The sequence below is a fragment of the Neodiprion virginianus genome, chromosome 5 (assembly GCF_021901495.1).
Source record: "Neodiprion virginianus isolate iyNeoVirg1 chromosome 5, iyNeoVirg1.1, whole genome shotgun sequence".
In the NCBI taxonomy this organism is placed as follows: domain Eukaryota; kingdom Metazoa; phylum Arthropoda; class Insecta; order Hymenoptera; family Diprionidae; genus Neodiprion; species Neodiprion virginianus.
The window spans coordinates 32143971-32166395 of NC_060881.1; the positions used below are offsets into that span (position 1 = coordinate 32143971).

General features: G+C 40.4%; 1 protein-coding gene across 1 annotated transcript in view; it reads left to right on the forward strand.

The window, feature by feature from the left end:
- Positions 1-3749: 3749 nt before the first annotated feature.
- LOC124305108 (latrophilin Cirl) overlaps positions 3750-22425 on the forward strand; it is a 238570-nt gene continuing 219894 nt past the window's right edge. The window contains exon 1 of the mRNA XM_046764157.1: positions 3750-3768. The gene's annotated coding sequence lies outside the window, so the exon portion shown is untranslated. The remainder of the gene's footprint in view (positions 3769-22425) is intronic.

The following is a 22425-nucleotide window of genomic DNA, read 5'->3' on the forward strand; positions in this document are numbered from 1 at the left end:
AATAAATCACACGAGCGAAGGTAGAGAGCTTTGACTGTCTCCCGATTGTGAGATATGTCGTATTCCCTCTCTCTTCATCCCCCATTTCACCTCACCGTCTTTTTCGTCTTCATCTCTTCTGTCAGAGCAACGTCAGACTGAAACTTTTCCACCCCGTTACAGGTACGCCTTTACACGTATCCATTTCCCGCTTCCGTAAAGAATGAAAGAATCATCTCTGCGTAGCGATGAGCGTGGGAAGGAAGAAATCATCCCTCGAAACAACTTTCCTGACAATCAATCAAGGTCCCGGCACGTCGTCGCACACGCATTTCCGTCTCTTCCTCTTCATCCAGTCTTCGTCCAGTATATACTTTTCCTACTACTGCGGTTTACGTGCCTATATGTCTGTAGTTACCTAGATTACACATTTTTCCTCCTACGATTGTGACCCTGTTAATTGTAAGCGTCGGTTTTACGAGCGCGAATTTACCCTCCCTCGGTTGTCTCAGTGACGTCACCTGTCTCCGTTATAGATTGATCCCAGGTCTCTGTATGCCCAGTACCGACATTTACGAGATTCTCTCATCCGGCTAGACGACGGCGAAGTTTGCCCTGCTACGCGAAACGGCTCAATCTCCTTCGGGCTATGAATTCGACCTGCGGACTATCGATCAAGTGCAATAAACACAGAATTGCATCGTGAACGGGACCGAAATTACCATCCACATCGCCCTAAGACGGAATACGGGTTCTAAATGCGAACAATTTTCATCACGAATCTTTTTACGCTTCGCAAACTTGAGACGAGACCTACTGAGAAAAACATCCGAGAAGTGGTCATTTTGATGGTATGTAAAAAAACTTCAAAACAAATGAGTATTTTACGATTTTTTTTTTTCAGTATATCTTCAACAAATTTTTCCGCTCGCAAGAAATCTTCTTTTTCTCTTGCTCAGAGATTTACCGTATGGCTGAAATGATGCGAGGTTGATGGTATCAGAAGTGTATCCAATAAATCTGTCACAGTTTATTGATGAGAGTTTCGTTTTATTTTTTTTTTTTTTTCTTCCTTTTCGTTCCTCAGCTCCGTTCAGTGCCACGCTTCCAAAGTGGCTCGACGAATGCTTATAGTCACTTTTATGGAACATCGGCGGCCCGAGGATGTCTGATGGCATAAAAATCCCTGTCGAAACTGGAGGGTAAATTTGACTCCACAAGCCCGGGACGAAGTGGGTTGAAAATAGGCGAAATCCGCTCTTCAGGCACGAGGACCATAAGATTTTTGGCAAAAGTCTGCAAAGAATTTTTCCCCGAAATTGAGGGATATATTATTATTTTGATCTTCAAAATTCTTCTTCGAGTCTCATCTTTCCTTTACAAAGGAGAAAATCATTCAATTCGCCGACAGGAGGGTAATACAGACGCTGGAAGCGTTCCTCTCTTTTGTCTTTTATCTTCCGCTTCTGCTTTAATTTCTGTCCCATTCTCACTGTGTATATTGGGGATCTCGAGATGAATCTGCAGCAGCCGATCTCCACCCCTTGGCTCTAGCATCCCCAAGGATCCTCGCGAAGAGCCGAAAATGGTGGGGGGATTTCTATTGTGGCAAAGAAAGGAGAGAGAGAGAACGGGGGGTGGATTGCTGCTCACTGTTCGCCGTTCACCGCGGCTCGTTGTTCGCCTTAGCGAAGGGCAATTCACGGAAGTCCGCGATAATGTGAATCTTGATTAGTGGCGAGGAGTCCCGTCGTGCCTATCCTTTATATAGAAATATCCGCGTCTATCCCCACGAACGGATAGTCCCTCTGTTTAAACAGGGCCATCAAAAGGGCAGAATTCATATCCCTCCATGCACACCAGACGAAGGGTGAACAGTACGAGATCGGAATGCCGTTACTCCTAGGGCCAGGGCGAACGCGTCATAACCGATGAACGAACCAACGAATTAATTCATTGGAACCTCTGGACGAGGGAGATATAACCTCTCGCCTCCGAGCTCTATGGCCCGGACAGATATTCCCAGACAATGCCCTTGTCCGCCCCCTGAACTCGGCTCGCTTCAGAGTAGGCTGGTACATAGATTTTTGCTGAGCCGCAAACCCCATGCGAACATTCGACTGCGAGGTCCTTTTGCTTTTGAACGTCTCCAGGGTTTGCCCGAAAAGACCCCACAGGATTCTTATGGAAATTGGCTTCCGGTGAAGTCGCTGGAGCTTTAATATGCTGTAGCACAAATACTCCCGGTCGAAAGTTCTCACGGACACAAATCACGAAAGTCAGTAGCTTCCGAGATGTAGACTTTGGAAAGGGGGCGTACGGATTTTTTGGCTATCTATGGATCAGGCGATTTTTACCAATTAACAAACGTCAAGGGGGACTTGAAATCGAGTATATCGATCAAAAACTGTACAGCCAATTCGCAGAGAATCCGCATACGCGTAAAAAACAACACAAGTCGTTTATTGCACGCGAAATCTGACGTTGCACCTCCTTTCGGTAAACCAGCGAATTCATGGACGGAATCAATGCATTGATGGAATCAATCGCAGCTTTCTGTCCGTCTTTGAAAATTAGCCGTGAAGTTTTTTTAGTGAATTATTTGATTTCAAGTCGCTTTGGAGCCTTGTAATTCGTGCGAATCACGAAATTCATAGATGTCAAAAATACTGGACACCTTTCTTTTGAAGCCTGTACCTCGGAAACTACTGCTTCTTTGGTACTTGTGTCCATGAAAAATTTTGGCCGGGAGGATATTTACTATATACATATATAACATACTGAAAATCCAGCCAATTTCCATGAGGATTTTGCGGGGTCCTTTGGAAGGGGAAAGACGCGGCGAGAAGCGTTTACCGATGCCTCGAAGTCGCGATATCGAATCGATATATTGGTACTCAAACAAGACGCGCACTCTACCAATGTTTACATCACGTTCTCAGAGCTCGGATCGGTTCAGTGTGTGTTGATATCGTGCCCGTGACGAACGCGCGTCGCGAAGTTCTCGATATAGTGACGATTAGGGGGGATAAAGGTAAGGAGGACTATCTCCGTACATAGAAAGTGTCTATTAAATAGAGTACGATTAAAATGACGTTGCTGTAGAAAAAGTTTTGAGGTTTTATTGAGTATACATACCTTCATTCAACTACGTTAGCAGTTGACCATGCACTTATGACACTTTTATCAACTAATCTAGTCATTACAACTTCTGCTATACTTTGCTAATTTCCTTTGACACACTTCATTTCATCTACAACCGCCACAAGTTTAGATTGAATCCTGATTGCTTTTTAGCACCATTCTGATGACCCTTTGAACCACTAGTTGTCGCTTTTTGATGGACACTTCTTCAGTTGAAAACTAAATTAAATACTTCTTTTTACCTTTACCCTCCATAGTGTCGGTATATCCTTGAGTAGATCGAATCCCGGGTATCGAATCTGTGGCTACTTTCCATTGATTCTTCGAGTGGTTATCAAGGCTTGTCACACTTCTCTTACCGTGTTTGGATCGGGCGAGAAACACCCAACGGTACAACAAAGAGTCTCTCTTGATTATTCAAAGGTCTTGTTTACAGTGTGTATTTTAAATAGCGACGCTTAGAGAACCTTAATACTCGTTTCATTGCTAAGCAAACATTGGGCTCCCTTTAAAATCGAGCCACTGTTCATCTCCGGTATTCTCTTGCGACCGTGTGTAGTGATTGTTCAGTGAATGTGAATCGCATCTCTTTGACCGGGGATCTGGTTGCGGAGGCTCAAGAATCTGGATCACCGAAGCCTAGAGGTAATCAATACATTCATGTACATTCAGTTTCTGCTCGATTTATGTGATAAGCGTTCTCGGTGACCTTCAACAGCCGTCGATTCATCTAGACTAAACGTTTCTTCGACAGTGCTATTTGTTTACGCCTGAAATTGAATACCCCTTTGAGAATTCAGTAAATAAAACTCCGTTTCACTCGGGTGGATCGTTTGTTTGGCCTTGAGTGGCAAAAAATATTTACATCCATCGAAATGTCTGCGACAAGTTTATGAAAGCAAACAATTACTCGTAGCAAGGAATGAAGTGAATACAATATTGTAATGGATTTCTAGGAAAGTAAACAGACTCATTTACTCCGTCCGCTGACATGTACTTGACTCGTATAAATTAATGGCCTCAAAGTAATTCGTCGCAATTAAATGATAATGTGCGAAAGTTATCACGCTGCGTTTCTCGACGCGTGAATCAGTGCAAGTAGTTTCCCGTAAGCTTGAAAAATGTCTACCAGGTTTCTCAAGAAGTGTATATTCCCAATTTGTCAGATTTAATCCATACGCTGATCCCCTTAAATCGAGTAATTCTTTTCTTCCCCACCCGTCGTGACTAGTGAAAAAGGGCCTTCAGCCTCTGGGGTTAAAAGACGAAAGTTATAAGGTTGTCTTTCGGTTGGAATCAGGCAACTAAGGGCGTGTACGGCCCACTCTCAAAGAGACACAGAAGTACACTCTCGTCGACATTAGTTTCATGTTTCTTCTCGCACCTTCTTCGCGGTGCTTTTGCAGGACAAAGAGGATACCGAGTGGGTGGTTGGTTATAACTTGTCAAATATTTTACCGTCTCGGGTAGACGTAAGAGAAGCGTTGGTTATACAGGGTAGCGTTGCATTAGCAGAGAACCAATTAAGCCGCGGTGAAAGCGGCTGAGCGGAGGGTGGAAAGCAGCCATGATACACCCTAAATACATACATACGTAAATGCGTACGCAAAGTGAGCGAAAGTTGGCAGGACGCGAGCGTCGTTTCTGGAAAAAGTTTTGACAAATCTGAGCGAGCTTTCGAGAGGCGTGCACAAAGGCGTTGAGCTTTTTCAAAATCGAACTCCTCGCCTATTTCCGGTCCGGAACGTGGTGGGAGCTTTTCCTCGCACCCCAACTGCCCTCTAATGACTTGGTTGACTGATTAAGCTCGCGCTACCGCAAAATTTCGAAATAATTAATTAGCAAGCAAGTTGCGCGGAACCTTGGCCACATCTAACGACTAACGTGGTCCGCTAACGACCGTAGCGTTACCCCAACGCCCCGCATTTCATTTCCGTCCCTCTCTTTCCCCGCCGATGGCGTCCGCGATTTAACCACCCCCCAAAGAGAAGTCGAAGAAGAGATTCCGGCAATTATCATCGGGTACTCAACTCGATTGCGTTCCGATCAAACCGCCAATTCACGGCTTCCCGGAGATATTCACGTGTCGATTGAATTTCTAGTGTTCTCTGGGGCTGCCCGATCATCGCACATACCTGATCATTTTGATCCACCCCCAATTAACGGGACGGCTCAAGGGCCGAGGTTAACTTGGACTAGGTTCGACATGCGGGCCGATCGATCGATTTTCCCGTTTGTCCCAAAAAGTTTGTTTTTGAATAAAGACGTCGCGTGTTTGGTGAGAAATAAAAAAAAAAAACAATCGCGTTGTCGTACACCTAGAAAAAAACTTATCCCGTCGGACGGAAATTTCAATTTGTGCTAAAATCGTGAGCAACTCGATACAGAGGTAAATATAACATGTACAAGGTTCTTTCTATTTGCAGAATCCACTGAAATTGTTTGAACAACTTTCCAAGTTGTAATGGGCAAAAAATGCGAAGAAATTTTTCGCGTAACGTGATACGTACTCCCATGCCTTTCACGATAAATATTTGAGACGTTTTTATCGTGCTGGGATCTTCTGCGAAATAATTGCGCGAAGAACCATTAACAGTAGTTTAGATATTCTTTCAATGGATAAAGTGGGACGTGTGTTGAGCATTTTCTCATTCGAATTCAAGAGATATTTGAGCTACAGAATTTTGTGCATGGAAGCAGTATGAATTGCTCCCCGAGAAAAACTTCCACATTTGCTGCCTGCTACCTGCACTCTGGAAGTTGTTCAAACAATTAAGTGAATCCTGTGTATGGAGGAAACCTTATACCTGTTGTGTCTGCATGAACAGTGGACTTTTTACGAATTTCGTTAACAAGCTCAAATCCGAGCAGACTGTGGTAAATTGCGTCTCTTCATTGCAAGCACGGAAATGGAATTTCTATCCGATAAAAAGACAATCTGTTTTCGTATTAAACCCTCTGCTAGCAAACATGGACGACATCGTCCACCCTGACTTTCACACGTATCGATGATTCGGGAATTTTTCAATGTTTAAAAATTACTACCGATTAACTTATCGAAAATTTCGTAATGCAAACAATCGGAATATCAAGTAGACAACTGAAACTGATTACCTAAATTTTTTATAAGATTTTTAACCTGTACAGTGTTTCTACACGGATTTGTGAAGAAATGGAATAGACATGTTTGGGCTTTTGATCCTAATTCGTCCCTGGAAAGCGGTTGGCTCTCGTGGCCAGCTCCACCCCAACAACAAATAATCAAACATCGATGAATGAAATAATTGCATGGCCCGCATAACTTCGTATCCGTTTTCAGTGAATCAAACTGTTAATTGACTGAGATCGCTGAAATCGTGTATCCATCTATTCCCACTGTGATTTCCTAGACCTTGTATCGTGAAACGGGAAACACACAAAGACCAGAGTCGATACCCACTTAACGGAAAGCGTAATTAGGTAGTCGAGTGGCAGATATAACAAGAGTGCGCGAAGTGTAGAACCATTATTGGGTCCTGCATCGAGATGCAATGGAATTACCCGCTGCATCTACCATACTTCGAACCTGGAGTATACGCGACCTATATTTCAGCAAGACATCACCTTACCTCGTATACCTTATGTAGCCGCAACTCGACTCGCTTCGACTTCAGGAATACGTTCTGGTGAACGGAGCCGTACCGGTCCTTGATGGAAATTCTAAATGGCTTTTCCCGCAGTCAAACACTTCGGGTTTTCTGCACAGGGTGAGTAGCTGGGAATGACGGGGTGATTCGAGAGAGCGGAGTTCAAGGATCGATCGCATTCGAGATGCAGCGTCGATTCTGCATGATACAATTCCAATTCGAACAAATTGAAATAATGTTTCTTCGAGATCGAGTCTTGCGGCCTGAAGGCGACGGATTCTTTTCGATGGGATCGCGAACCTGGGCACATGATCAAATTTCGACGCAATGCTTCGAACTCCGGACTCGGAACGAAAATCGGACGGTCGAATGTCCGTGATGTCGAAGGGCCAGAAGGCCACACGTCCTCTCCGCATGGTTATCGATCAAAGTCGGGGGTTTCGCACTCGCAATTTAAGACGCCAAACCCGGAGTGGTCTGCACTTAACCGGATTTCCCCCAAATCTACGCTCGGGTGCCTTTGCCCAGGGTAATGGACTTCTGCCTGGGATGAATTTGCCGTAGTTTCTGTATCAAATGCACCGGCGCTCAAGCCTCAAACCCGGGAAACAACGGTCGGTGGCTTTTAATTGACAGATTCAAAGATCGCCTTCGGAAAACTTGACTGACGATAAGAGAGGGGGAGAGGAAAATCAAAAACGGGGGAGAATCAATACTCGCACAAAACCAATGGAAGGAAAACAGAAAAGCCATTCGCTTGGAGATCTAATCAATGATTGCAATTCATTGACTTGGATTTCGAGTGATAACTTGTCGAGTGATTTTCATTGATTTCCAATGTTTTCCTAGAGTTCTATATGGTTTCAAAGGATTTTTTTACGTTGAAATAGAATCACAAAAAGTTACAACAGATCATGGTGGATAGGTTACAATGTTGAAGAATCATTAGAAAACAACGGAAGCTCGCAATAAGGTGGAAATCGATGTAAAGATCACTCGAAATTGATGTTACTGGATCGAAACGATCTGATGCTTATAGCAAGACTCAAGACAACCATTTTCGTGACTTCCAACACTTGGCAGGCGACTTTTTCAGCAAACTATCATATGATTTCAAGTATACTTGGCAATAACTTTCAAGAACGTCAGTCATTTCGATTCAATACCCGTGACTTCAAACAACATTCAAATCATTCGAGTACCCTTTCATCGCAACTTCGCTCCCAACCGTTAAACGTATAACCTCCTTGAGCGAACTGGCAAACAAAACAATGTGGGTAGTGGAAAAGAGTTCTTCTGGTAGCTGAAGAACAATTGGGGCAGGTTGTAAGATATGTGTACACTTGTTATCCTTGTGGGATCTGGCGAGTCGGAAAGACGATACCTACTTGCGAGGGCATGTCGCGGAAGGATATCGGTGGGTATATCACAACCTGCTACATAGTAGCGATCACCGGTTTGTGTCAGCCGAAGGCGGGCCTAAAGGGCCGACAGGTAAACCGACTCCGCAGGTTTATTCGAGCTAGGATGTACATTCCTTGGTCGTGTTCAAGGTGCCACCTACATGGTTGCACCTTCATCGCTTTCGGCGAGTGCCGAGTTGAAACTACTCTAGCGTCCGAGACGTGGCCAGGAAAACGTAAAGTGACGGGATCACTTGTCCGAACGACTTACTCATCTCGCTCCCATGATCCTCTATTTTTCTTGTACCCTCGCGATCCCCTCGGCCTCCCACCACCTCTTTTGCTTCTTCTTCTTCTTCTTCTTCTTCTTCTTGGTCCCTAGGCTTTTGTTTTAGCTGCAGAAAGTGCTCCTCGTTCCAGTCCCTCGTTTCATTTCGTTCGTATCAGGTTACACCGTTTGAGCTAAGGTGAAAACCCGCCCCCGACCTTTGACCGCCAAGGTGAAAACGGTTCGAGGATCATGGGATCGTTTCGCGTCTCGTTCACCCCGCAGGAATTCAAATCACCCATCTCGATCTCGCACCCATTCATTGTTCATGATTTTACAACTGAGACCTTACCGATTTCGATAAATTTTATCGACTCATAGATGCAGATTCTTCTCTGAAAAGCAATCGTTCGAATTGCATTAACCCGAAAAGATTGAGTTCTCTTAGGGAAATGGTTATTGCACGTTGGATGGTTTGTCAAAATAGACACTGATTGTGGTAAATCTGACTGTGACTGTCCGATGACAGTGCGAGTCGGCATGAATCGTATAATAGTTGGAGGATCGCATGCCTTTCCTCGTTACTCCTTCCTCCTATTTCATTATTACCGTTTCTTTCTTCCTCTTTCTCTCTCTCTCTCTCTCTCTCTTCTCCGCACTGCACAGTGAATATGAATAACGACGATTATTCTGCGTGACTTGGCCTATCAAAATGGCAAACAATGACCCTTTTAGGGTATAAATAAATTAGTAAGAAACCGCGCGTTCGCCCCGCTTTTAACCCGCCCAGGTTTTTCACTGAAATATGAAACATAATCATTCTTCCACGTCTGTGTTTTGCCTGTACGTTATACCCATACGTGTTTGTACATGTTCGTATGCATGTATTCGCGTTATTACACTATACGAGCTCTAGGGAAAAGGAGAGGAAAAAAATACACCGAGCGTGTTGTGACATATTAATTCTCTCTGCTGTATACAATATACATATATAAAACACATACGCGTATGTATAATAAAGTCGATTTACGAACGCGCGGAACTTTTTCACGTGTGTAATATTATGGGAATATAACCATACGCCTTATAATATACCTGAACATACAATGCTATTTTCGCGGTGAGAAAGGATTAGCGTTACGACCTCAGTCGTGCCAAGTTAGTGCTTTAAAATCAAAAAAAAATTATAATTAGTGGAAGAAGCAGAAAAAAAAAAGAAAAATGAAAAATCTGCACTTTGACAAACCCGTGTTATTATCTCAACACCTAATTTTGACTAGGCTTTCGCATGCACGCAGAGTAATATTTTCTCCTGCTCATGAACGTAGTGAGCGGTGCGTGGGTGTGCGGATATAATATTTTATGGCATATACCTTACACACCCTGTGCCTGTACCGAAGAGAAGGAAACCCTGTACAGTCGACGTACAGGTAGCTCCGACGTATTGCTTCATTGCTTCCAATCACGACACATTTGCATCTGTTACCCGGGTTATTTTTTCCCACGAAGGAGTAGAGAGAAACAAAAAAAAAAAAACCGAAGTAAGAAAGAAAGTAAAACAAAAATTCAGCCTTCGCAAAAAGCCGGTTGATCGTACGGCACAGCGAGTGGTCTGCAATGAGCAAGATATTAAGAAACTAGGAGAAACGATCGAAAGAAAAAGTTTTTTCATTCTCTGTTAGACTTACAGCTAATGAACGAATAGTGAAGTTGCAAAAACATCGATAGAGATGAAATATAGAGAACCAAAAAAGAAACAAGAATCAGTCGAAAAGCGAAAGACCATTCACTTACGGTTCACGGCATAAATGACTTCAATCGTTTACAAAGATTTCAAAATGATTCCAAACAGTTTTAAACTGATTGCGAAATGTTTTGAACAATTTAAAGTCGATTTTAAACGGTTTTAGCCGGTTCTAAAATTATTACGGACAGTTTCAAACTCATTTGAACATGTTTTAAACGATTTCAAAGTGGTTTTAAGTCATTGAAGAATTACGACAGACCTTTCCAAACAGATTTATAGAAGCTTCAAACCATTTTGAAGTGGTTTAGAGTGGTTTCAACTAGATGAAGAATTACGACAGACGGTTTCAAACAGATTTCGAGAAGTTTCAAACCATTTCAAAGTGGTTTAGAGTGGTTTCAACTCGATGAAGAATTACGACAGACGGTTTCAAACAGATTTCGAGAAGTTTCAAACCATTTCAAAGTGGTTTAGAGTGGTTTCAACTCGATGAAGAATTACGACAAACGGTTTCAAACAGTTTTCGAGAAGTTTCAAAGCATTTAAAAGTGGTTTCTAGTAGTTTCAAATCATTTAAAAGTTGTTTCGAGTAGTTTCAAATCGACGAAGAATTACGACAGACGGTTTCAAACAGATTTCGCGAAGTTTCAAACAATTTCTGGATAATTTCAAGCGATTTTAAATGATTACGGACAGTTTTAAACGATTTCTAAGTAGTTTCAACCGATTCCAATTACTTCCAACCAGATTTCAAGCTAATGCAACATGATTTCAAACGAATTCATTCGATTTCTGAGCCACTGTAATCACAAGTAGGTACCCTGCTTGAATTGCTCGAGTCAACAGCCTATCGTGGAAAAAATTAGAGGAACCAAACCGTTGTCGGTGTTTCTTATACTCGCACGATCCGGTTCGCGCAACACCCTGTTATTCGATGGTCGTGTCGTGGTCGTGCAGGCTTGGGTTGAGAAATCAGTATAGACTCGGTGGTCGGTTTCACGGTCTAATATATATATATATTATATATACATATATAAACATATCGTATACGTGTACATGTATAAGCATGTACGTACGCACGTACACGACGGAGAGTTACAAATTAAAATGGAGGTCGTACACGGTAAATTTAAAAACAAGCCCTAATTACCCCCAGAAACACGGACTCTGCACGCATACGGGAGTGAAAATGGTGCGAGTGGCAGTTTGGTGTTGGCTTTGAGGGTTGTGTTTGCACGCGTCCGAAACGCACACACGCGCGTTACTCGGACCTCTGCAGCTCAGCCTTTGCCTGTAATACCTGCCACCGGGGCAAGTGGAAAACGCCGCCACACGATGACGACGACGACGTCGACGACCCGCCCCGCGTTCTGATATTCATGTTTCCAGATTATTTACGACGCGGTGTACAAGATCATGCACGCGTCGCGTATATTATAAAAACTCAACCCCCTTCCACCACCAGTAAACCATCGTCAACCCCCGGCAAAGGCTCACGCGCACCTCTGGTACTGGATACGCAGAAAACTGGTCAACTTGTAAGTCTGCGGTTAAACCTGCACCTGCGAACGTCAATGTATAAGGTGTAATACATACCGCCGTTTCAGGTGCCGTAGGGAAAATATATTCCCACCCCTTTACCACCCTCGTTTTATAACCTTTCAGGTTAAGAATAGCTCCGGATTTATTAGTCACGGGGTTTGTTCAAATTGTGTAAGAACCCAAATTTTTTTTTCAATTCTGTGAGAGATTCAATTATTGATCATCCATGACGTTTTTTGGAAAACAGGATGCTGTTTTGACGAATTTTTACCGATTTTGAAGTTCATCTTGAGCGACGGAAGAACACCAGATTCTGTATATGCATTTGTTTTTTTTTTTTAGAGAGAGAGAGAAATTTCGAAAGAGAAAAGTCAGCTCCATTTAAAAGTTATTCGACATTGAAATTACTTTTGAATACAATTTCAATGTCGAATAACTTTTAAAGGAGCGAATTTCATGAAAAATGTTAAGAGACCTTTTTTGTAGAGCATCAAATTTCCCACAAAAATAATAGTTTGATCTATAAAAATATTGATTTTTCTGGTAATTACAAAAATCAAAAATTCAAACAAAAATTTGAAAAAACAAATCAATGTTTAAGGCACGATTACAAGGAAACGGCTCGATCTACGTCAATTTAGTAAGAGAGATTTTTTGTAGGAAATTTAATTTCCTTCAAAAATATGGATTGATAAAATTTTTCAGATTGATAATCGACGGATTTTGGGTAAAAAAAATGCGGTAACTGTTAAAAAATCAATAGCTGTAACGATACACCCCTTAATATTAATATCAAGGGCTCAAACTTTCAGGATAATTTTTATTTGTCGTAATGAACAATGTTTTCGCAGTACCCTTAAAAAAAAAAATTCTCCGTTTTTTTTGGCCCAGTCTAGTACACAGTAATTGTGCGCGCATACGTACTTATATCTACGATAGACGAATACGCGCACATCTCTACACATCTATACATATATACGTATGACACAAAGTTTGAGGGTACAATATTCGCCCCGCGGCGTTGGCGGCGCCCCCGCCCCCGTGTCAAAATAGAGTCGAGGGGTTGAAGAAAGGGCGGCGTGTAGGGGGGCAGATAGACGTCGGCCGTCGTGCTCGGGGGGTGTGGCAGAGACACGCGTTCTACGCATAATTCATGTGTTCGCGAGGAGTAACACCGCAGCCAGTGTGTTTCGGGCCTGCGAACGCGATGCCGATAAGCCTGTAAACACCTACGCACACTGCAAAGCCTCTCTGTGAGTCGCGCAGCCACGAACCGAGTGAATTACTTACCCTTCGACAGTATACATGGCGAAAAGTCACTCACTCTCTCTCTCTCTCTTTCTCTCTCTCTCTCTCTCAAAACTCAAAAATTAAATTTTAAGCAAGCTTCACATGCGGAGTATAGCTGTAGTTATAGCTGTATGTTTGAATATTTGGGATTGTATCACTTTTGTATTTTGTATTTTTGTACTTTTTCAATATCTTATTTTAATTTTTTAAATTCTTATCCTGGCAACTAACATTTATTTTTATTTTTATCGATGTATCCTATGTTTTGGTACGTTTCTTTTTTCTTATTATTTTTTTTTTTTTCTTTTTTTCTACTCTTGTTTTGTTTATCTTTCTTACGTATACTTGTTGCATAATCCTTAGGGGATCGTAGCGTCCCAGGACTTATAATAAACCCATTTCTCTGTCTCTTTTTGTCTTTTTATGGGTTTATAATTATTATTCTATTATTTCTGTCTTTACTTTTGATTAGTATTATTTTCTTCCTGTCAAGTCTCCGCTCGCTATGTTATTTTGATTTTGCTATCGTTGACTTTTTTTGTTTTTTGTTATCCTGATTCAGCTTTTGTTTTTCCTCTATTATTATTCTAAATAATTAACCTCAGGTTATTGTTGATTTATTGTAAGTTATGCCTGTGATCTTTAGGGAGTTACACTCCAGGATCAAATAAATGTACTTTCTCTCTCTCTCTCTCTCTCTCTCTCTTTGTCTCTATCTATATCTTTCTCCCTTCAGCTGCTTCGCAAAATCCTCGATCATGCGATGAATTATGAATTTTATCCCGCTGTGGGCTTTTTCACTTTCTTCTTTCTCCTTTATCTTCTTGTTCTTCTTGTTCTTCCCATGTGAATCATTAGTTGATCGAAACGGTAACCGCTCACAATCGTATAGCGATAATTCAATTGATTGTTAACAATTATTATCTGATCTAAACAAAGTGTAAATTTACTCAATGACAGTGCTTGGATGTGTCGTGGAAGAGAATATGAAACGGAGTTTTTATAATCGAAGCAAGGACACACGAGAAACTTTGTCGGTGAATCGATCTGAAAGTCGAAATCAAGCTTCGGAACGATATTTTCAAAACTGAGAAACTAACGATGATCTAACTCAAATTTATACTGTTATTACTTGTTACATGCGTTTTAATCGATATACTAAAAATTAGCTGTGATATTTACAGCCTCGTTAAGCAACTCGGTGTATCACTTGATTCTGGATCTCGGACCTTAATACCAGAGCTTTGATATACCGTCACAATTGCCGTTCCATATCCTTCGATACCGCTTGTGTTTCATTCGATTATCGTCCGAGTCGTTCCACCTCAGAAAAGACAAAAATGTCTATACTAACTATGAATTCAAAATTTTTAGTCTAGATTTTGGAATCGGATTTTCACATTTTACTTCCTCCATCAGAGTCACCGTTTTGCATCAACCTAAACAAGAGTACAAGATTTGATCACGGTGACATTCAGTCTTTCCTTACATCGAAACTGATCATCAGGTACTTTAACCCAACTAAACCCAACTCCGAGTTAGACGAAGTGTTTATAAATAGAATGTGAACGAATATCCAGTCTCAGAGTCTAATCCGAGGGTGCAGAGAGGCCATAGAGTGTATACACAATAAGAGTATAGAAGGAAAGAGGTGGATAGGTAGAAGGGGATGGGGGATGGGAACAAACTATACGAAATCCACTTAGATAAGTAAATGACTTTGTTAATTAGATTTGTCGAGAGTATAATAGGAAGCGTGAGAGAATGGTAGAGAGAGAGAGAGAGAGAGAGAGAGAGAGAGGGAGAGAGAGCACATTACAATCCTGGTGAACTCCTCCTCGAGTACCTTCATACCGAGGTCGTTGTGCACCTCTGTGAATGTGGAGTAGATATACCCAGCCGGTGGAGGAGTTGGTTATATAGTAGGTATAGGTAGTCCAGATACCGAGGCGATACGAGGAGGGCAGCTGCATTGTTAATCTAACAACCAACGGCGTATTAAACGGTATACAACTGTGCACGTTTAGGTACAGATCCATGCCAGGTATGCTCTTTGTTTCTCCGGCACCGTTGATGCGACATATACCGAGGTAGATGGGTACCAAGGGTATGTGCTCAAACCGTGCCACACGTACCTCTACCTCCGAGTTGTCAAGTGGTCGTAAAGCTTCTGCAGGCCCTCACGTTCGCGGAAACGGGCCACGTTGTTTATTGAACGGGTTTTCAATTTTTATTTTTTTTATAGTATGCGCTTTTGGCTTCTCGAGTTGTCGACCTTCCGGTGGATAAGTCAACGTAAAGAGTGGAAGTTTGTTTCGATTTGGCGAACGTTGGGCGAAATCGAGTCAAGCAGATCCGTGACAAGCCATAGAGACGTAACTAATTCCTTGACAAGAAATTGTCCTGGTTTGAAATTTGACATCAAGTACGTTAGATGGTTAGATGGTTTTTTTTTTCAAGAAAATGAAAACACTTGGAGCAATTTGAGTTGGAGGGATTTGTTATTTACAGTTTCGAGAACGTTTTGGAATTTTTTTTTTTTTTTAATGCAGTTAATAACAAAATGGCGGCATGGCGTATGTAAGTAGCGAACGACTCCGACATCGAGGACTTTTGCGGTAGTGCATCTCCTGACATTACTGTTCAACTTGTAACGTATGGAAGAATATTTTTGAGTTAAAAACAGCTTAGCCGGGTCGAGTTGTAACTGAAAGTATGAGAAAAAAATTTCGTATGTACACGATTATGAACAAAAAATTGTGAAAAAAATTTTTATACACAAGTTTTGGGATTGAAATGCCAAAATCTGGCTACGGGCTAGAATCGATAAACAAGTTTTAAAGATTGTCTCAAAATTGCAAGTCGATCGGATGAAAATTGACCGAGGAATCCGCGCCACCGGATTAAAAACGCGGTAGTTCTCTACTTATATGCGCCATGCCGCCGTTTTGTCATTAATTTCAATGAAAAAATTACAAAAAGTTGTTGAAACTATAAATAATAAAGTCCTCAAACTCAAATTGCTCCAAGTGTCTTGATTTTCATTAAAAAAAAAGAAACAAACTCCTAAAAATAGATGTGATCTTAGACCATCCAAGCTGTAGCTTGGTTGAGAAACACAAACTGTCCAGAAAAATCGCGCCAAGTTTTTACAAGCTTATCAATGCACTTGATAGCGAATTCCAAACCAGGACAATTTCTTGTTACGGATTTTGTTACGTCGCTGGAGATCCGCTTCGCTTGTTCACCAAATCAAAATGAATGTACACTCCTTGCGTGAACTTTTCACCATTCTTTCCATCAACATCACCATAATATTTCATAAAATCCGAAATATCGTTCCGGTTCCCACAAAATCAAGCTTCATAAGAAAAAAAAAAAAACACTATTCTTCCTTCCGTTAATCACATAGAAGAAAACAAACTTCGACATCTAGAATCGAGACTAAAAATTCGTGTTGACCGGTGTAATCGGTGTAAAAAATTATGTCTGCAGGATAGTCGTGAAGCTTGCACATTGAAAAGAATCTCGCCATCTAGATATCTTTGAACTTGTTCCTCGGAGGAATTCCTTTGGACAAAGATCGCAGGTTACTCGCGGAGCGCTACCTCACTCAAAAAGTGAAAGAAAAACGGACAAAAAAAGAAAAAAGAAAAAAAACAAAAACAACACACGTATAACCAGATCTCCTAATTGACCATTTGAACCCGGACCGCAGAGTTAACATAGTCGTATAACGGCGGTCAGTTAAGATTTCAAAGTATCATGTTTCCCTGTTTTTTGATTTTATCGCTATCGCGGCAGCGTCCCTTACCATCCACCACGATGCCTACCTCCGGCATCGTCGAGCCTCCGTCGCTTCGTTTCTCGGCTGTTGACGCATCTCGGTTTCTCGGGCATGGAGTTATTTTTGTAATACCTTTCTCTCTCTCTATCTCTCTCTCTCTCTCTCCAACTACAGCCCGATCATACGACACGCGTTTCTCAGAACAAACCGCCTCCGGAATAGCGAAAAATTTTTGCAAAAACGTCCCGGTTCCAAGACTCGGTTCCAGGATTGGACTCGGCGAGGTCTCTGAGCCCGAAATCATATGTTCGCAGAACTTCTGTGAGGTCTCTATCTTTTCTTTGTAATTATTCACTCCCCGCACCGAACAAAATCTCAAAGCTCAAACCACCGTGTGTAATTTTTATACCTAATTACGATTTATCTAGAGGAAGGATCGGTTCTGCAGAGATCGGTTCTACAGAAATCAGTTCTGCAGGTCAAATGTTCTACAGAATATGTTCCGCAGACTCGTTTTTACAGGAATATTTTTTTACAATACATTTTCATGCAGAAAGGAACTCGAGATTCACATCGGAATTAATTCCGCGTGAATTATTCTACAGGAATATTGTTCTACAAAATATCTTTCGACGTGTTATTTTTCTAAAAAATATTTTTCTACAGATTATTTACCGACAGAAAAGAATTCGAGATTCATATCAGAAATAATCCCGCATGAATTGTATAGAAATATGTAGAAAAATATTCTGTAGAACAATTCTCTTGTAGAATAATTCACGCAGGGTTATTTCTAACGTGAATCTCGAATTCCTTTTCTGCAGTTAAATATTTCCGTAGAAACAAGTCTGTGGAACATGTTTTGCGGAATATTTTCTCTGTAGAACCGATTTCTGTAGTATCGAACCGCATTCTCACTCTACAGTCGTTGACTGTTTTTATTTTTCAACATAACTCCGATCGTTAATTTAACATTATCCATTCTACCAAAAATCTCTGGTGAGTGTAAGGGAAAAAGTCAAATGTCAAAATTCTGCTCAGCGCAATCTTCCTGAGGAGTTTATCCGTCCCAACTAGAATTTATTACAATCTGTTCACCCGGTGAAATGGGTACTCAAAAGCTGTAAGCGTGCTTTGCCGAATGCTTTGAAGAACGAGAGAAAGAGAGGAAGAGAAGTACGTAAACGTTTTAAACCACTAGTCGTTTAGGGTTGCGTTAAGCGAAACAGTCGTTAGACTACAGCAAAGGATCTATTAAGTTCGTTCTACGAAAGCTCGAGGGTAAAGCGGAAGAAAAAAACCGTTATAAAAGACGAAAGCAAACAAAGCGAAAGGGAAAGTCTCGGTGTTGGTATCTACATAAGGGGTGAGAGGGCTTAAAAGAGGGGGAAAAAGAAGACGCAAATACTCGAAACGATGCAAATGAATTTCACATTCATGTGGAACGATGCGGTGTTTTCCATTAAGAGTCGTTGGTTCTTCCTTCTAATGCAGTCATCCTTCATATATTCCACTCTCCTCACTTTTCCCCTCTTCGTCAAATAATTTCCTCCACTTCTATTCACACCATTGCGGCGTTATTTTTTTTTTTTTTTTTTATTATTTATTTAGGTTATATATATTTTTTTTTCCTCTGCTTACGAGTAGGTAGGTAGAAACGTACGATTTGTTCTTTTTTTCTTTTTTTTTTTCTTTTTTTGTTTTTTATTATCGTTCCGTTGCTGGGTTTCGAGTGCCTGCTTTGCTCCCAGGTTACGCGCAGGATTTATGCGTATTAAATATAGCAGCTTTTAACCGCAGACCCCTTATGTTATATCCCAAACGTGTGTGGGTAATAGGTATAGGTGCATATCTCTCAGAGGGTAGAATATTTATGCGCATTTAGACAGTTTATTTCCTCCATCTTCGGTATTTATTTTTATTTTTCATTTCACCGTTTTTTTTTTCTTTTTTTTTTTCTCACCACCAGATTATTTTTCTTCTCCGTCGGTGATCTCGCACTTTTTAGATCTTCTTCTTTCACTCTTTGGTCAACGTTTTCATTACAAGCTTTTATCTTGTAGTAATTAACTCGGAACATTTAAAAGCGTTCTTTAATTAATTAATATAGTGACACGATTATCATATTTTTCATCTACTTTCTTCTTTGTTGCTTTGTTTTTGTTCTGTTTTTTTTTTTCAACCGCAGCGTTATTTTTTACACTGAAAATAATTTTCCCAATCTCGTTGGCTATACCCTTTGTTGAGAATTCAATGGTCAGAGTAAAACGCACCCAGCACATGTCAAATACGTATCGATCAACCTGCGCGCAGCTGAACAGATCGAAATAGAAACCAGAGAAGCGGTAGGCATGGAGAGGCAATAAAAACGATTCTTATCAAATCTATAAGTCTATCGCAGCTGGCTGCCTGGACTGGATAAAACATTCCATTTGTCCTTCGTCACTCGCGTCAAGAAACAAGGCTTGAATGGAAAATCCAGTTCACAGTTAAAATCGGACAGAATCTGATATAAAGTGAAACTGCAGTGAATATCAAACCCGGTTGAAATCAAATCCTAGCTCAATAAAAAGCGGTTTCTAATAATTTTCAAATTCGATCCGGATCCGTATTCAAACTGAAACCAAGTTCAAGGTTATCGAATTGAAATATAGTTGAAATCAAGTTCTAGATCAATCAATTCAAATTAATTACTAATAAATTTCAAATTTTGGGATGGATCAAGATCAAGTTCGAAGTCGATTTAGATTCATATTCAAACGGAAACCAAGTTCAAAGTTGTTGACTCGAAACTTATTTGAAATCAACCCTTAGCTAAATTAATTATCATTGATTTTTCGTAAAGTTCAAATTCAGGGATGGATCAAGATCAAGTTCAAAGTCGATCTAGATCCATATTTAAACCGAAATCAAGTTTTAAGTTATATTGAAGTGAAACTTGGTTGAAATAAAGCCGTAGCTCAATTAGTTAAAATTAATACTTCATAAAGTTCAAATTCAGGAATGGATCAAGATCAAGTTCAAAGTCGATCTAGATCAATATTGATACCGAAATCAAGTTCGAAGTTATCGAATTGAAACTTAGTTGAAATCAAGCCGTAGCTCAATTAATTAAAATTGATTTTACATTAAAGTTCAAATTGAGGAATAGATCACGATCAAGTTGAAAGTCGATTTAATTGGAATTCAAGTTCCACCATAAAATTGGTAATCAAGTTCGATATTGAAATGAAAATAAAAAATGAATTTTAACCAAGTTAAAAATCTCAAATCAAACTTGAATCGAAATTTAAGCTCTGATTCGACTACTGTAAAAAATACATTCGAAACACCTGGTCAAAGTGAACCAAGTATTGATTCAATTGTGCAAATTGAATATCAGCCGATCAGTCAGCCGGAAATTTATTACAAGTTTGAGTGACGTACATAAAACTCGGTTATGACCTATTTGAAATATATGTGCATATACACGTTGCGCACAGTTGCATGTACCTACTAAAGTACTACCAACGTTACGGCACTTGATCGAGAGTCACTTTTTCGAGCTTACACTTGACTTCGGTCGAGTGCATACGCAACAGAAGCGGCTTCGCGGTCGGCGAAGTCAACAATCGTGACACGTAGCAGTTTGCCGCTTCTACGGATCTGCCGATCTGCGGATTCGAACCTCGTAAATCCGCCAAAGTATCGACGACGCTTTTGTAAAACCAATTAGGACGACGTACCTGCTAGTCCGGAACAACCCATCGACCTTTCGCCGATTGGTACGCGCCGCTGCTTCCGAAGTTCGTAATTTTGTTCGAGTGTTTCCAAGCTGCACTGTGAAATGAGCGTGGAAATATCGGGAATTCAATTTTACGGAAAGTCATTGGAAGAATTCAGGAAGGGGGTGAAAATTTGCGAGAAGGATCGGAGAATCGAATTGAGTCACGATAGAGAATTTTCTGCAAATAATATCCGAAGGATCTGTTTTACAGAGTTACAAAAAAGACCTTCAATTCCACCTTTCTTTTTGCAGTTATTTTATTTATTAAAACACTTTTTTCGTTACAATTGCCGAGTTCTTTTGGTTCCGCGTGGTCACTGAACTCTTTGCAAGTCTAAAAAAAATGTGAAATTTCGTTATTTACTTACTACAAAAATAGCACGTGTAAACAAATGATCGAAATTCGTACTTATTCACGAGAAAAAACATCTTCTGCTAATATACCATGTAAATCCAGATGCTAACTCTTACACAAACTTGATACATACCAAAAAATTGTACAGAATTTTTTCAAAATTTTTCTTACTGTTTTTATTTGTCCGCCATATTGGATCAGCTATTTTGAATTAACGAATTTCGAGTTCAGATTCGTAATCAGCGGTCCCAAAAGCTCGCGCGTGACAAAATTTCAAGCGAAGCGCATGTAAGAAAAAATGTATGAACGAAAAGGTTAACATTTCGTCTAACTTGTTTTCGGTCCAAAACAAAATGCGAGTTCACTTCTACACGAATGATGCGACAATGACTGGCGTTGCAGTTGACGTGAGAAAATGGAACGCGTTGTCACATAATTCGTATAGAATCTAACTCGCAGTTTGTTTCGGGCCTAAAACAAGTCAGACAAAAGGTTAAGGCACTTGTACAAATTATTGTATCTGCATGTTTTGATATTTTTATGACATGTTTCGAGTTTACACACTTTAAACGGACTTTCGGATTTTACAAAAATTTGACATCGCGACTCTTCTACTCTACAACTTTTCGATATTTTCACCCTCACCCTTAATTAAGATCCCAATGAGAACGAAATACGAGGGTAGAAAAATTCTGCGACACTTATCAGGGGTTACTCGAATATATATTGTATGCGAACTTTTCACCCCTGTCATTCGAATGATAATTCTCCGACTCGTATTCCGCACCCCCATCTATTGAAAGTAAAATTTTATGATCCTCTTATCCTTGCCATGAAAATCTGCAGTGTCATAGACTATGTGAGCATTTCCAATACACTTTTGGTTAATAATTCATGAACCTGAGGAATTCAGTGACTCATATACTCGTCTCGAATAATTCACAAGTGCAGGAACGCTGAGGATGATAGGTTTGCTGGTTTCTCTTCGTTCTTCGGTCACGTTCTTCGACGATGTTACCTATCTAATAATATAAACGAATCATCAAATCCCCTTAAAAAGTTGAAAAGACGTTAAAAGCAACAGAAAACATTCGCAAATTTCGCAAAATATCAAAGTTTTCTGGAGAATTTCGTGGGTCGAAAAATTCCAACAAAATCTGTACGAATTCTCTCTCACACTATTTTCACAACTGACGCAATATCGTTTGTTAGAAATAATTTTTTAACAAAAAGTTTTCATTACAAATCGTCCAAAAACAGTTCGTGAACTTTAAGGAGATGTGAAAAGTACGGCGCCGGCAATATTGAAAAAAAAAAAAATTTCCCAACAACCTTGAAAGCAATATCTTTATCCAATTGAACTTTGACCTGCAGCGCGAGATTGGATTGAATCTTCAAAAAAAAAAAAAAAAAAAAAAAAAACGAGCTCCAACTCATTTGATGGAAAATTTGTGAGGTAATTTAAGAACAACAAGAACAATAAAACTATAAATGTATTATAGATTACTTATCCTATAA